The 16,523-nt window shown below is 29.2% G+C and overlaps 1 protein-coding gene across 2 annotated transcripts in view; it reads right to left on the bottom strand.

Annotated features, from left to right (window-relative positions):
* The window catches only part of LOC124366554, a 31,911-nt gene that overhangs the window by 8,697 nt on the left and 6,691 nt on the right, over window positions 1-16,523 (bottom strand). The window lies entirely within an intron of this gene.

The raw sequence follows: 16,523 nt of genomic DNA, 5'->3' as shown, positions 1-16,523 counted from the left end.
TGATTTTTTCAGTGAATAGTAATTTAAATAGGGTGTAAGATAGTTTTTTCTACGTACATTCACTCAATGAAAGTTTAAAATATATTAAATAAACATGAACACAATTTCTCTACTTTGAAAAGGATATGACGTAGTCTTGTTTAACAAATGTGCTAAACGGACATGTAAGGAAATATCTTGGTATACATATCTACATTTAAAAAGAGTTAGAGGCATTTGCAAGCAGTTCGATGGAAATAAAAAGAAAATAATTAAATATCAGTATAAAGAGATACATTTTTTAATCAAGCATAAAAAGGGAAATATAACATTTAGTTGTTGAGCAGAATAAATGTTAACGTCATATCGAGTTCTTGATTAACGTGAAATAGATCTCTTTAATAGCTAAGGTTTCTGTGATATCGATATGCTATGAAAAGAACTTAAAACCATCGTGTTACCGAGAATACGTGTGTAATGTCTGAAAAATGGGCAATATTAAATAGTATTGTCAAGTATACTGGTCTCGTCTTGCTAGATCCCGATATATTAGAGGTGGATTCTTGTTTTTAAAAGTCTAACTTGTGAGTGTCAGATTTCACAAGCTTAGTGCATGACTGGTGAAATACAGGTAAGCTTAAAATTATATATATATATATATATATATATATATATATATATATATATATATTATATAAGTAGATAGTAATATGGGGTTCCTGGCGCACTTTCGGAGCCGACCGAAAAGCAATGTAAAATACTGTTCAATGTACCATAAAGGAAGCTGAGAAATAACACAGCAAATCTCAATGAAAAATTAACCGAATCTACAGTCGTTCGTCTCCAAAAGCGATCGGTACATTACTCTGTGGAATGAAAAATTAACCGAATCTGAGCTTCTACTTTCTTAAGCTGTGCTTTGTAAAATGTTGTCAAATCTGCTACGAATAAAGGATTTATCTTAATAAAATTTAATCAATTTAAAACATTTTTACTAAAAACATACTGTACTTTAATAAAAAACTTTTCTACTAAATAAACAACATGAACTCACCAAGCTCTCTTCAGTTTCTAGCATTTCAAAAACTTACAAAGAAAGACAATTTTAACGAGTTCAACGAATTACCAAAACATTTTAAAGAACAGTTGATACTTTCCTTAAATGATACAGAATTCAAAGAACTTGTAAAGTCTTTTGCAGAAAAAACGTCTAATGGAGTGTTTTACTATCGGCAAAAAACTAAAAAAGTAAGGGATTACATATTTAATATAATTACGAAAGATATTGAAAAGAAAGTAAAAAATAAACAAACAGAGAGTTTTCATCGTTTTTTTATGACATTTTTCCCATATTATACGTTCTTTCAAGATAATCAAGACTTAATTGATGAATTTCTTAGGAATTTTTGTGAGTATCAAGATTTATCAACACAATTCATTAAAGAGCATTATAGAATTTTTCTTATAGAATATAGCCACATTTTGTGTGAAACAAAAGGTATTACTGTAGATAATATTCCATGTGATTCCTATGAAGAAAGACACCAACTATGGTTATCAAAACAGTACTATGACGTGGGGAGGGACTGCAAGTTTTAGAGTTAAGACTTTATTCTACAAAGTTAATTGTTATAATTTCTTTATCTTTAATAGTCTTCTTTCCAGTAACAATCAAGTGTAATTTTTCATTTTTGTTTAATTCTTTAATCTTTTTCTCATCCAAAACAGTCAAAAATCTGTTCGGCAAGTGTACTTTACAATCTTCCAACTCGGCAATTATTGTAAACCCGAATTTATCTTTCATTTTCTCCAAATTCATGATTTTGTACTTCTTTTTTTCTTCTAATTCATTCAACTTCTTATACTCTTTAAACTTGCATTCACCAATATCATTTAACTCTTTCAAGAACTCCATTTAAATAGAAAAAATTCAAAGTCAAAAAGTGCAAAACCATTTCTCGGTCGACCTTTTCTCCTCCCTCTGTCTCTTTCTCTCTCCCTCTCTTTTTATGCCTATGACACGATCACTTCTGCCGTTTATAGGCTAGGATCTATATTCAGGCTAGAGAGAGAGAGAAGAGCGAGATACGGATAGAGAAATGGTTCCGGAATACGATCTGAATACTTCTGAACTTGGTGTTTCTCCGCTATGGCCACTCGCATTGAAACAGTTCAGAAGTAAACTTCCTAACCGACCAAACCGAATTCGCGGACATATATACTCAGCAACACAATACAACAGCCCATCGAGAAGTAAAAATTTAAGAAATTAATTTAAAATATAATTTGAAAATTACAAGTAACAAAATGTACGCATATTTAAAATAGGTAAAATTATCTAACATTTTGAAAAAGAAAATGTTATAATAGTAAACGGGAACACAATTTTTATTCTTAAAAGCAAATCTGCATTACCGACATTTTAGTTCCGAAAGATTGCGCTGTGTGTATCAATGACAGTCGAGGTGTGCTACTACAGACCGACCATCACGATAATCGCTTCGCCTGCGTCATATCCGTAGTGATATCACGCCGTGAGAGGCGCAATCGTTGGTTTACAAGCACCATTTAGTTAAATAAATTTTTCTATCTAAATGGAGCGCGATAAAATATCATGTCCGTTCTGCAAAATAGAAATTTTAAGAAAAAACTATGATCGCCATTATAATTCTAAAAGTCACGAAAAAAACAAGCAAATTTACGATAATGAACTAAATTATTTAAGACAATGGGCTAGAGAAAATAAAATTGCCGATCACGAAAACATGTTTAATATTGAGAAATTACGTGAATTAAAGAGAAATTTCAAAGTTGAAAAGAAAAATCTCGACCTATTTAATGATGAAAAACTTCATTCAATAGCTGAAAAGTTGGCTATCGGTACTAACGATAAAACCAAGTCTGAAATGATCGAAGAAATTGATAAAACTCTTAAAGTAAAATCCGAAAATATCATTGATGTAGAAGTTTTATCCTCAATACACGGTCTTTTCAAGCAATACATTTTAACAAACTTGAACGACAATTCCATGTCAATTTACAAATATCTTTCAATTATGCGGTCAGAAATTAAAAGTTTAATCGAGAAATTTCAAGAAAATGTTAAAAATATGAAGGGCTATCTCTCTTTGGAATGTGAATACGAACGAACTTTAGTGAATGGTGAACCGCAAACATGTCTAATGTATTTTACTATCAAAGCAGACGAAATCTTTGACGTAAACGACTTTATTACTAAGCAATTTAATAAATTAACACATCGAGAACAAACGAATAATCCAAATAAAGGTTCCGGATGGACATTTAAAAGTTGTAAACAACTAGTTTTGAGCCTTAACAAACACGAAATGATGAATGCAGGATCATACATCGATTTACCAAAGAATATCAAAGATAAAAAAGCTTGTATAAATATAAAAAATAGAGATGATTTTTGCTTTATTTACTCAATAAGATGTGCTATTGAAAAACCAGAAAGAGACTGTGAACGTGTAAAGCAATACGAAAAATTTGTGAATGATGAAATATTTTCAGGTTTTGAGTATCCAATGTCTCTGAAAGATATACAAATATTTGAAAAACGAAGCTACAATTCCAAGTATAAGTATCCAACAATGTCTATCAATGTCTACAGTTTTGATGAAAATATTAACATTGTTCCGTTACAAATTTCTGAAAAATATGACGCTGAAACAAACATTGATTTATTGTATGTTAAACAAGATGATAAATCTCATTATGTTTTGATAACCGATTTAAATAAGCTTGTTTCTTCGCAGTTGTCTAAACATAAAGAAAGAAAATTTTTGTGTAGAAGATGTTTAAGCCATTTTTACAAATCTGGAGATTTAACAGATCACTTAGAAATTTGTAAAAATCATGAAGTTTGTAAGCCAATTATGCCATTTCCAGGTCAAACAACTAAATTTACTAATTATCAAAAGAAATTTAACCATCCGTACGTAATTTATATGGACTTTGAGAGCATATTAGAAAAAATTCCGACATGCAAGAACAATCCACAAAGATCGACTACAACCAAGATTCAGAGGCACATTCCTTATGGTTTTACTCTATATTTAGTTTCGAATGTGACCAATCGTATGTACAAGCCGATATGTTATCGAGCAAAAAATGAAGAAGATTTGAAAAACGTCCCGACAAAATTGTTTGAAGAACTCAATAAATTATCGAAATACATAGCGAAAAAATATAATTCTAAGAACATGAAACCTATGAAATTGACAGAAGAAGAAGAAATTTCGTATCAAAATTCAAACGTTTGTCATATCTGTGAATGGTCTGCTTATGATGTTGGGTCAATTCAGTATGGTTTTACTCCTGATAGTTGGAAAGATAAGAGTTATAATAAAGTGAGAGATCATTGTCATTTAACCGGCAAGTTTCGAGGCGCAGCTCATGCATGTTGCAATCTAAATTTGAAATTTCCTCAGAATATTCCCGTTTTCTGCCACAATATGTCAAATTACGATACTCATTTGTACATAAAAGAATTGGCTAAACAATATGGAAATGTTGATTTGATTGCAAACACCGATGAAAAATATATAAATTATTCTGTAAATTCTGGATATGGCTATGAATTCGAAGGTGATAAGCCAAGAAAATTCATCAAGTTTTCGTTTGTAGACACGTTCAGATTCATGGCCTCGTCTATAGAAAAGTTAGCTAAAAATCTAAAGAGAGAAGACTTCAAACATACAAATCATTTTATACAAGATGGACTGAATGAGATAATAGAAAGACAGCCAAATGACGACGACGAGATTTTTAAAATTCTATCTGGAAAAGGAATATTTCCCTATGAATTTATCGACAGTATTGAAAAACTTGATTACACAGAAGAATTGAGAATTCAAGATTTCTATTCACTTTTGACAGATGAGAGCATATCTGAGAAAGATTTTCAACACTACTTAAATGTTTGGAACAAATTAAAAGAGAAAAATCTTGGAAATTACTCTGATTTGTACAATATCCAAGATGTTTTATTGCTTGCTGATATATTCGAAAATTTCAGAAACATTTGCCTTAATTGTTATAAACTCGATCCGGCACACTATCTAACAGCTCCCAGTCTCGCATGGGACGCAATGTTAAAATTAACGAAAATTGAGCTTCAGCTAATTAACGATTATAATATGTATTTGATGATTGAAAAAGGTATTCGCGGAGGCATTTCTCAGTGTATTAAACGATATGTGAAAGCAAATAACAAATATTTAAAAGATTTTGATAAGACAAAGCCCGAAAACTATTTACTCTATCTCGATGCAAACAACCTTTATGGGTATGGTCTTATGCAAAAACTGCCGTTTAGTGATATCAAGTGGATGGATCCTAAAACGTATACAAAAGAAGAGTGGCAAGAAACAATTTTAGAACTCACTGGCGACGAAGATTATGGCTATATTCTCGAAGTCGATCTTGGATATCCAACAAATTTACACGAACATCACAAGGATTTACCTCTTGCTCCAGAACGTTTTAAAAACAAACTTTGCACAACTCTACTGGATAAAACTGAATACGTTGTTCATTCGAGAAATTTGAAGTTCTATTTGGAACAAGGTATGATTTTGAAACATGTGAATAGAGTTATTGCATTCGATCAGAAGCCTTTTATGAAAGAATACATTGATTTTAACACAAACATGAGGACCAAAGCTACAAGCGACTTTGAAAAGGACTTTTATAAGCTGATGAACAACTCAGTTTTTGGAAAATCTATGGAAAATGTGAGAAACAGATGTGATATTAAGCTTGGAAATGAAGAATTTTCAATGAAACAAGCTAAGAAAACAAATTTCAAATGCTTTAACATCTTTGACGACAACTGTATAGCGAGTCACATGTACAAACAAAAGGTTAAATTTAACAAACCGATTTACATAGGATTTTCAGTTCTCGACCTCTCAAAATTGCTAATGTACGAGTTTTATTACAACAAATTAAAGAAGTTTGATCCAGATTTGAATCTGTGTTACATGGATACAGACAGTTATTTCCTAGAATTGAAACGAGATCCTTTTAAAATTATTAAAGAAAATATAGATGACTTTGATACAAGTGATTATCCAAAAGATCATGAATGTTTCACTACTAAAAATAAGAAGGTAATAGGGAAATTCAAAGATGAGTTAAATAGCGAAGTTTTAGAAGAATTTTGTGGTTTAAGGTCTAAGATGTACTCGTACAAATATCTAGATAAAAACCCAGTTAGGTGTAAAGGAATTAAGAGAAGCGTTGTAAATAAAACAATAAATATCGAAAACTTGAAGAAATGTTTGTTCGAAGATAAAGAAGAATTTAGGGAGATGACAGTCATCAAAAGTTATAAACATGAGTTGTACACCGTCACTATAAACAAGTTAGCACTGAACGCTAAAGATGATAGGAGAATTGACCTAGAAAATAAGATCGATACAGTACCGTATGGCTATGAAGCAAAATCTGATATATTAGACGAATTAAATAAACTTGGAAACTTTGATATATAAATGGAAGATGATTTTATTCACTGTCACAAGTGTAAAAAGAAAACGAAAAATATAGATTCTAAAATTGTTCAAACTCAAAACGGATTGTATAGAATTGCAGCAAAATGTTCAAAATGTAAGACAAATAAGAGTAAATTTATAAAGAATCCTTATGAAAAACAAGTAAAGAAAGAATCTAAGAATAAGGAAGAAATCGAGATTGAAGCTAGAGAAATTCATGCACCGGTACGAAAGAAGTTTAAAAAGAGAAAAATTATAACATTAGGAATTGACGATTTATGGGCAGCAGATTTAGTTATAATGTCTAACTATTCGGATCAAAATGATGGATTCAAGTATATGTTAAATGTTATTGATACTTTCTCAAAATATGCTTGGTCAAGAGCTATCAAAAGAAAAAACGGTAAAGATGTTTCAAAAGCCTTCGAAGATATAGTAAAAGACGCGATAAAGATCAATCACAAACCTCCTAACCTACTTCATACAGATAAGGGTTTAGAGTTTAAAAATAAAGAATTTAACGATGTTTTGAGGAAATACAACATTAAGATTTATCATACTGAAAACGAAGAGAAATCAAGTATTGTAGAGAGATATAACAGAACTCAAAATGAGAGAATGAAAGTAATTTTTGAGATTAATAAAAACTTTAAATGGATCGATATTCTTCAAAAAATCGTAAACAATTATAACGATACAGTTCACAGCACAATCAAAATGAAACCGAAAGACGTAGATAAGGATGCAGAAAAGGAGTTATTAGAGACCGTTTTCAAGTATGTTCCACCTGAAATTCACACGAAAACTAAATTTAAAGTCAATGATCATGTAAGAATTGTTAGTAAAAAACAAACATTTTCGAACAAATATAAGAACAATTGGTCAAGAGAAATCTTTGTGATTTATCAAATTAATAACACAGATCCTGTAACTTATAGTATAAAAGATTTAAATAATGAAGAAATAACCGGAAAGTTTTATGAATATGAATTGAAGAAGTCAAAACTGTAATATAAATTTTCTATATATAAATGGCGCATCAAAAGAAATGTACAAAGTGCAAAGAATTTAAAGATTTAAATGAATTTTATAAAGATAAAAATAGGAAAGATGGAATGCATTATAATTGCAAAGATTGTGAAAGGGAATATCATAAAGAATTATATGATAAAATAGAAAAATTAACTTTGGAAGATAAAGAATGTCTTAAATGTAAAGAAACTAAAAAAATTTCAGAGTTTAATAGTGATCACTATAGTAGAGATAAGAAAGACTCATATTGTAAAGATTGTGTAAAGAAGAATCACCATAGATTATATTATGAAGATACTCAATGTGAATGTGGAAGAACTATAAAATGGTTAAATAATTATCAAAAACATTTACAAACAAAATATCATAATTCAAGAGTTTAACATTTTCATTGTGTAATAATTTTTTTCTATATAAATGGAGTCTCAAAAGAAATGTACAAAGTGTCAAGAAGAGAATAGAAAAGACTGTTATTGTAAGGAATTATACGTTAAAATGAACAAATTAACTTTAGAAGAGAAAAAGTGTTACTTTTGTAAAGAAATTAAAAATATTTCTGAATTTAATAACTGGCAGTATAGTAAAGATAGAAAAGATGCTTTTTGCAAAGATTGTGCTAAAAAAATTTTCAGCGAAAGTTATAAAAACGAAATGCCTTGTGAATATGAAAAAAAGATTTTACAATGGTTACCTAGTTATGCTAAACATTTACAAACAAAATATAATAAATCGAGAGTTTTTAGTAAAATTTAGAAACATTTTCATCGTGTAATTTAGATATTCTATAAATCAGTCGAGATTCTGCCATATTTGTAGTAAAATGATTTCCGTTGTATAAAATATTCAAAGATTCTTTCATTTGGTTGTAGAGATTTATACTATTTGGATCTCCTTGTCTTAATAAAATTTCCATTTCTGGGTAATCAATTTCAAGTTCTTTCAATCTTTTCGGTATTTCTCTCTTTTGAGCTCTGATAACGTAATAAGGATATTCCCACATGTGATTCTTCTTAATTAATACAAAAACATGGTGTTTTTTCTTAGCAAAATCTTTACAAACAAGGTCTGGTTTCATTAAGTCAATTTTTACACTTTGTTTTGCGATTATTTCCGTTTTTATTTCATCTTTAATTTGCAAGTGTTTAACTTCGTCCTCTAAATATTTAATCTTGTTTTCAAGTTTGTACTCACCAAATTTACGAATACTTGGTAAAACTTCTTTTGTAACCCACTTTTGAAAGGTTTTTGCTTCTAATTTATTAGATCTTAGTATTAAAGAATAAAATCCAGATTCATTAATGAAAATAGTGTCAGGATGAAGATTTTGAAAGGGTCTATGGCATAGACTCTTGTAATTTATATATTTAAAGGCTATTTTCTCGTCATTATCAATATTATTTATGATAGCTTGTCTAGTATTTTCATATTGTAAAATTTCTGCAACATCTTTAGCCTTAAACCAAATTTCATTATTTTCGTCAACAATCGTGCAAATGTCTTTATTATTGAATGTAAGTTGATTATTCAGTAGGTCTACAACTGACTCCATTTAGATAGAAAAGAAATTTAACTAGTAATTTTTATTTCAGTATAAAGTCCAGATTCATTGATAAAAACAGGGTCAGGATGAAGATTGTTAAGGGATCTATGGGATAGACTCCTGTAATTTATACATTCAAAAGTTGTTTTCTTGAAAATTTTAAGGTAAGAACGATTCGTTCCCCCCTTGATTCATCATTCTTTCGACAATCTTAAATATATTGTTGTTTTACTCTCATTATTTAATAAATTTCCCTCAGAGTCTTGAACAGTTAAGACGATTTTTTGAATTCTTTTCATATTTTTTCTAATTGGAATATAATCGATTTCATTCGGTTTTTCACTGATTTTTGATCCATAAGCAACATTTGGGAAAAATGTGTACAAAATTTCAGATTCTTTGTGTAAGTGTTCGGTATGATTTTCAAAACTAGGTTCAACGAGATTACAATGTACTTCAATTACATCAAACGGTCTAAATTTTGGCGTTTTATTTCCTAAATATACCTGATTTGGCTCAATAGTTTCTTGAACAAACCCTAATAAATCTACAATAATTGCTGAAAACATTATTCTTACTGGTGATTTTATTTGAATTTTATTAGAGAGATAATTTTTTTGCATTTCAAACTTGTTTTCGTCAAAGTTAAAAGATTTATCTGATTGTTTGAATGTTTTCAGATAATTTTTAAGGGAATTTTTTATTTGATCGAAAGTATAATATCCTTTGTTTAAACCATAGTATTTTGTTATGTTCTTCTCACTAAATCCTATGCAATAAGGAGAACTTTCACTAATATTTATTACAAAATTGTCAGAATAAAATCCGCTTAAACCGATAAAATAATTTGATTCTTCCTCTAAGTGTATAGGATGTTCCAAGTTTAAAACTAATTTAGAGCCTTCTGAAGTCAACTTGAACAGCTTCATTTTCGCAAGCGTTGCTTCAAGATGAAAATCTTCTATTTAAATGGAGAAATTTTTAAAGCAAAAAGATCAGATAAAACTTCAAACGTTTGAAGAAAATAAGAAAGATCAACCAATCAGATTGTTAATTGTTGGTTCAAGTGGATGTGGAAAAACAACTTTATTATTGAATTTTATCTACAATAGGTTGATTCCTTATTCCAATTTGTATGTTTTTAGTAAATCTTTAGAACAAGACGCCTATAAAAAATTACAAGAAAGATTTGAAAATATTGAGAAAAACTTAAGTAAGAAAATATCATATTTTTATAATGCTTCTGAGGACATAGTTCCGTTAAGCGAATGTAAACCGAATTCTTTAATCGTTTTCGATGACTGTATTTTAGAAAATCAAGACGTTATTAAGGAATATTTCGTAATGTCTCGTCACAAAAACATATCTTGTATCTATCTTTCTCAATGCTTTTCAAAGGTTGATAAACAAGTTATTAGAAATAATTTGAATATGTTGTGTGTTTTTAAGCAAGATGATCACTATTCGAGAAAGATTTATAACAATTATGTGGGATCTGATATGAGTTTTAACCACTTTAATGAATTGTGTGATAAAATTTGGAAAGAAGACTATGGATTTTTAACTATTAATCTAACTTTGAAGCCTAAAAATGGAAAATATTTGAATAAATTTTCTAACATAAATGCTGCTCAGTGGTCTCGATAAAATATTTGTTACAATTATTTTTATATTATCTTTAATTTTTATTTACATTATGAAAATAACAGAAAAACGGTAAATCTGTTCACGTTCCACGTTCACGTTCCACGTTCACGTTTTTACGTTTCACGTTCGTGTTTCACGTTCGTGTTTCACGTTCCACGTTCACGTTTTACGTTCCACGTTCACGTTTTTACGTTCCACGTTCACGTTTTACGTTCCACGTTCACGTTTTTACGTTCCACGTTCATGTTTCACGTTCATGTTTCACGTTCATGTTTCACGTTCGTGTTTCACGTTCCACGTTCACGTTTTACGTTCCGTGTTCACGTTTTACGTTCCACGTTCACGTTTTTACGTTCCACGTTTCAAAATTTTCCTAAATAAATGGCGAACGTAACTTCAGAAGAAGCAAAAAAACTTGATCAAATAGAAAAGAAATTAATCAAAGAATTTAAAGAACAGATTCGAATTGATGAAAAAGAACAAGAATTTATTCAAAAAATTAATCAACCTGTAACATCTGCAATAAAAAATGTTGAGGGCAAAATTGAAAATGTTTTAAGCGATAATCAAAATTTGATGAATTTGGTTCCAGTTGTACGACAATTTGCTGATATTTCGATACCAGAATCTGAGTTTGAATTGCCAAAATTACCATCTTCAACACCATTTAGACCTCGAATCATTGAAGACTCTACCATAGTTGAACCAATAAGTCCTGGAACAACGGATATAATAATTGGTGAAATTGGTAAAAAATTTCTTCCTAGAGCAAAGGATGATAAATTTGGTTTGTATTGGGACAGAAAAAAGAAAAGTTTTATGATTGGAAATTTGCCCGTGAATTTTGAGCATAATGATATCATTATTAATGAAAAAACATATGAAGGAACTCAAGGTTTATGGAGATTATTAACAGGCACTGATGTTGCAAAAGACGGTTTATATTCTGAAGAAGACTTGAAAAAGTATACTGAAATTTTATGGAAATCTGATTCAATTTACAAAAATAATGATCTATCAACTAAGAAACCAAAGTCAAGTAAAGGTAAAAAATATCTCAATTTGATTAAACCAATTTGGGAAAAAAGAATCGAAGGATCAGGTGTGAGAAAATACAGTGATAATAAGATTGAATACAGATATATCGACGATTTGACAAAACTCGATGGAATTATTAATTATATTTATGCTCAAGAAAAGGCTGGAAACAACAATTTTTTGAACGAAAAGAAAGCGATTAAAGATTTTATTTCGAACAAACTTGATGAAATGATTGAAAAACCTGATGGAATTAAATATTTAAAACGAGTTTTGCCGGCAATAAGTTCATCTATGATTGAGGGTAGTGGACTTTTGAATGATTTTATCAACAATTTACCTTTTGAATTACACGTACCAACTTATCAGTATCTGGGGCCTGGCACAAAACTCGAAAAAAGACTAAAAAGAGGAGATCCTGGTATAAATAAATTAGATCAAGCTGCTATGGAACACGATATTTTTTATGCAAAACATAGAGACACAAATTCCAGACATATCGCAGATAAAGTTTTGCAAGATAAGGCAATGGATAGATTTTTATCAAAAGATGCTAGTTTAGGTGAAAGATTTGTTGCGCTTCCAACAGCTGGACAATGTTTTTGAAGAGAAAACTAGGAATGGGAATCGAAGAGAACTTGAAATTTTAACTATATAAATGGAGGTGAACGTAAACTTCAGCAAAAATCAGAAAGAAAAAATAAAATCCGCTTTTAAGAAGAAAATACCCGTTAGTATTCAATTTAAAATAGATCAACTAAAAAATGGCGAAGATAAGATATTTTTAACAAATAGACAATACAATAAACTCGAAAAACATAAGAAAAACAATAAAGGAACCAGAATAGAATTTTCTTATAATCAGTTGAAAGAACTTAAAAATGGTGGACTTTTGAAAGATTTATTAGATTTTGGAGAAAATATTCCAGTTGTTAAAAATGTTGTTCCTTATGTTCGTAAAGCTGCTCCAATCGTTAAAATAGATGTGATTCCTATTGTTCGAAACATTTTAAATTGGTTAGATAAAGAGTTGGAAGATGTTACAGGATCTGGATTAGATGAAAAAACTTTGAATTACGTGAAATCAAACATTGAAAAAAAAAATTAAACCTTTAACATTCGGGGAATTGGAAGAAATCTGCAAAAATATTAAACATTTTAGAGGAATCTTCATGAGAGATACATTACCTGAAAAAGTTAAGAAATTTGAATGTGGAATTGTGAATTTAGACTCGATTATGGGAAGTGGAACGCATTGGATTTGTTATTATAAAAATGATAAGAATGCATGTTATTTTGATTCGTATGGAAGAATTGAGGACAAACCACCTATAGAATTGATCAAATATTTGAAAAAATCAAGCGTCTACTACAATGATTCTCAGATTCAAGACTATAAAGATCCCCCAATTTGTGGTCATTTATGTGTTTTTGTTTTGAATGAACTGAGTACTGGTAAAGATTTTAAAGAAGTTGTTAACAAATTATTACTTAATAAATATGGATTCACAAAATATTTTTGACGTATTTGGAACACAAATTATTCAAAATGTAGATAATAGTTTCAATTTTGATAGTTTGAGAAATGAGTTTGATAACAAGTTAGAAAATTTATTACAAAACCTTCCAGATTCAGATATGTTTGCTGTCGAGATTGAAGATTTTAAAGCAGAATATGATAACAAACTTGCAAATTTCATGAGTTCAAATGAAGTTGCTGATAAAATAAAAACATTGGAAAAAGAAGTTGATGATGGTGTAAAAAAATTATTTACCAATTTAATGTCTCACATCGAAAAAGCTGATGAAATTACTGAAGCAATCAAAGTTGAAAAGAATTATGTTAGTTTGGCTAATAAGAAAAGAATTGTCGGTGTTCGACCTGGTATTGACAAACATGATGTTGTTGTTAAAGAACAAATTTTAAAACCTCTAAAATTATCAGAAAACATCGATATTGTTGATTTACATGATCCGAATGTTAAAAATGCCTTAGATTTTAAAGGAAAAAGAATTAGCGGTGTTAGTAAAGGAATTAATCCATTTGATGTTGTTGTAATGATTCAATTAGAAGATCCTATTAAAATGTTTAATGAACTAAAACAAAATTATGAGAATCATAAACAGCATGTTAAAGATTTTACAACAGAAGTCTATGAAAAACTTGAAGCGAGAAGTAAAAGATCTATAGAAAATTGTGATGAAAAATTTACAAATTTTGAGGAAAATTTCAATCTATATTAAGGCGATCTTTATGGAAAAATAACAAACTTTTTGGAACATTTCGCTAAATTTCAAGAGGGTTTTAATGAAACCGATAGAAAAAATGGTGAAGTTTTTAAAAGAGTAGTTACTAATCAATCTTTACTTCATGATAAATTAATTAAACTAGAAGAAAACTTTGGCGAAATTAATGAAAAAGTTATAAAAAATAAGCAGTCTTTTGATAAGTTTAGTTTAGATGCCACAAAAACTTTTGAGAATATTGATCATAAACTCGTTGAATACAACGATTTATATCTCGATAAAGTAAATAAACTAGAAGAAAACTTTAATAAATTTAAAGAAGATGTTAATAAAACTTTTGAAAATATTGATAACAGATTTAATGGATTAGGCGGCTATGATGACTAATTTTCCTTATATAAATGGCGCTCATATATTGTGTGAGATGTAAAGAAAAAACTGCAACAAATGATATAAAATATTACGCAAATATCAATGGAGTTAAGAGAATTTCTGGAAAATGTGCTGAATGTAACGCAAAAAAGAGCCAATTTATAAAAACTTGATTTTGAAATTTTTTCTTAATAAATAGAGATGGCGGGACATTACAGTGCTTTCGATCTTTTTATCATGCAACACGAAAGAGATTTGAAAAAAGAACATTGGGATGACATTTCTCAAAAATATGAATTATCCGAAGATATGATGAGATTATACGTAAACAAATTGAATTGGTATAACATTGCTAAATATCAAACTTTATCATCAGAGTTCATTCAAGAAAATATACATTATCAATTAAAAGATCATATGTCTGTTCTTTGTCTCTATCAACACTTGAGTATAAAGTTTTTGGATGAAAATAAAGATACAGTTGATTGGAATAATATTATAGATAGCGGTTACTATCCTGTGCAGATTTTATTGAAATATGTGACCGAGATCGCAAAATTTAAGGAAGAGAATCCTGAATATGACGAAGTAGATCATTAAAAATGACTCTAATCTTTTTAATTATTTTACTAAAATTTATATCTTTTCTTATAAAAACGTACATTAGATCGATGAAAAAATGATACACGATGTTTAAAATTTCTAAATTTTCTCTTATTAAATGGCGGACTACAGAAAATATGCTAGTGATATTGAAAGGGCGGAGTTTAAAAATTTCTATCCAATTAGTAAACAACATTTGAATGAACCGAATAAAAGAACTGAGTTTAATATTGATTTTGGAGATAACTTTTGCTCGTCTAACTTCCAGTTTTATATTTCTGGAACTTTAACAAAACAAGATGGTCAAGCATATCTTGGAACTGATAATGTTAGATTAATCGATAATTTTATACCGTTTTTATTTTCTAAGATTGAAGTAAGAAAACACAATAAATTGATAGAAGAAGTCGAAAACTGTGGCCAATTAAGCACAATTAAAGGAACTATTTCGTATTCAAAAAGTGATGTTATTTCTCAAACTTCTAATGGCTTTGAATCAGATTTTAAATTTGGTGTTTTTGAAGCAGCTGGAAATTTATCTCATTTTGGATTAGGATTTTTTGAAAATGTTACTATTCCGATCTATAAAGGAGGATTTTATCTAAGTTTTATAAGAGCAGAAGACGATGATGTGATTCTGAAGACTGCAACTGGAAATGTTATGCCTGTTGATGGAAAAATAACAATTACAGATTTTTTTATTAGAGTTCCAATGATTGATTATAAAACCACGAGTAAAATTAGGTTGATTGATGAAATTACAAAAAGTCAAAACATTATGTTTAATTTTCTAGATTAGCAATGTATTGAACAAAAAGGTATTTCCGGAACAACTTATTCGTTCGATATCACAAATATTTATAGAAATATCTTCAATCCCAAGTTCGTTATCATAGGTTTTCAAACAGATAGACAGAATAATCAAGAAAAAAAATCCTTCAAAGTTTGATAGTTTGGATGTAAAAAATATCAGAGTAAAATTGAACGGTTCTTATTATCCAGATGAATTACAAAATTTAAACATTTCCGGAGGTCTTTTCAGAATCATGTATCAGATGTATCAAGATTTTAAGAAAGTTTACTGTAATAATAAGGAAATGTATTACAATCCTAAAGAATTTTTAGCGAATAGACCTATTTATGTCATTGATACAACAAAGAGTTTGACAAATATTTCTGGTTCAAAGAACGATATAATTATCAATATGGATTTTCAAAAAGCTGTTACAAACGCGATTTGTTATGTTGTTGTTGTCTCTGAGAAATTTTTAGCCTATGATGTGATTAAGAACGATATTAGAGAAATTCAGTAGTTAATGATGTTCATATTATTCTCTTTCATTCCTTCTAATATTTCAAAAATATACTCTTTCACCACTGAAAAATCCCGATTTCTCCCGTAATAATCTTTATAATCGTACACATAATATCCTAAATAGTTGTACAATAGAATGAAATTATTTCTATTTATCTCTGTTGTAGAAATGTAAACACAAACATTTGCGCTGAAAAATTTATATCTCGGCAGACTTAGTTCCATAATC

Source organism: Homalodisca vitripennis, chromosome 7 (genome assembly GCF_021130785.1).
Source record: "Homalodisca vitripennis isolate AUS2020 chromosome 7, UT_GWSS_2.1, whole genome shotgun sequence".
Lineage (NCBI taxonomy): Eukaryota > Metazoa > Arthropoda > Insecta > Hemiptera > Cicadellidae > Homalodisca > Homalodisca vitripennis.
The sequence above is the reverse complement of the archived record's forward strand: the minus strand, read 5'-3'. Positions and strand labels throughout refer to the sequence as shown.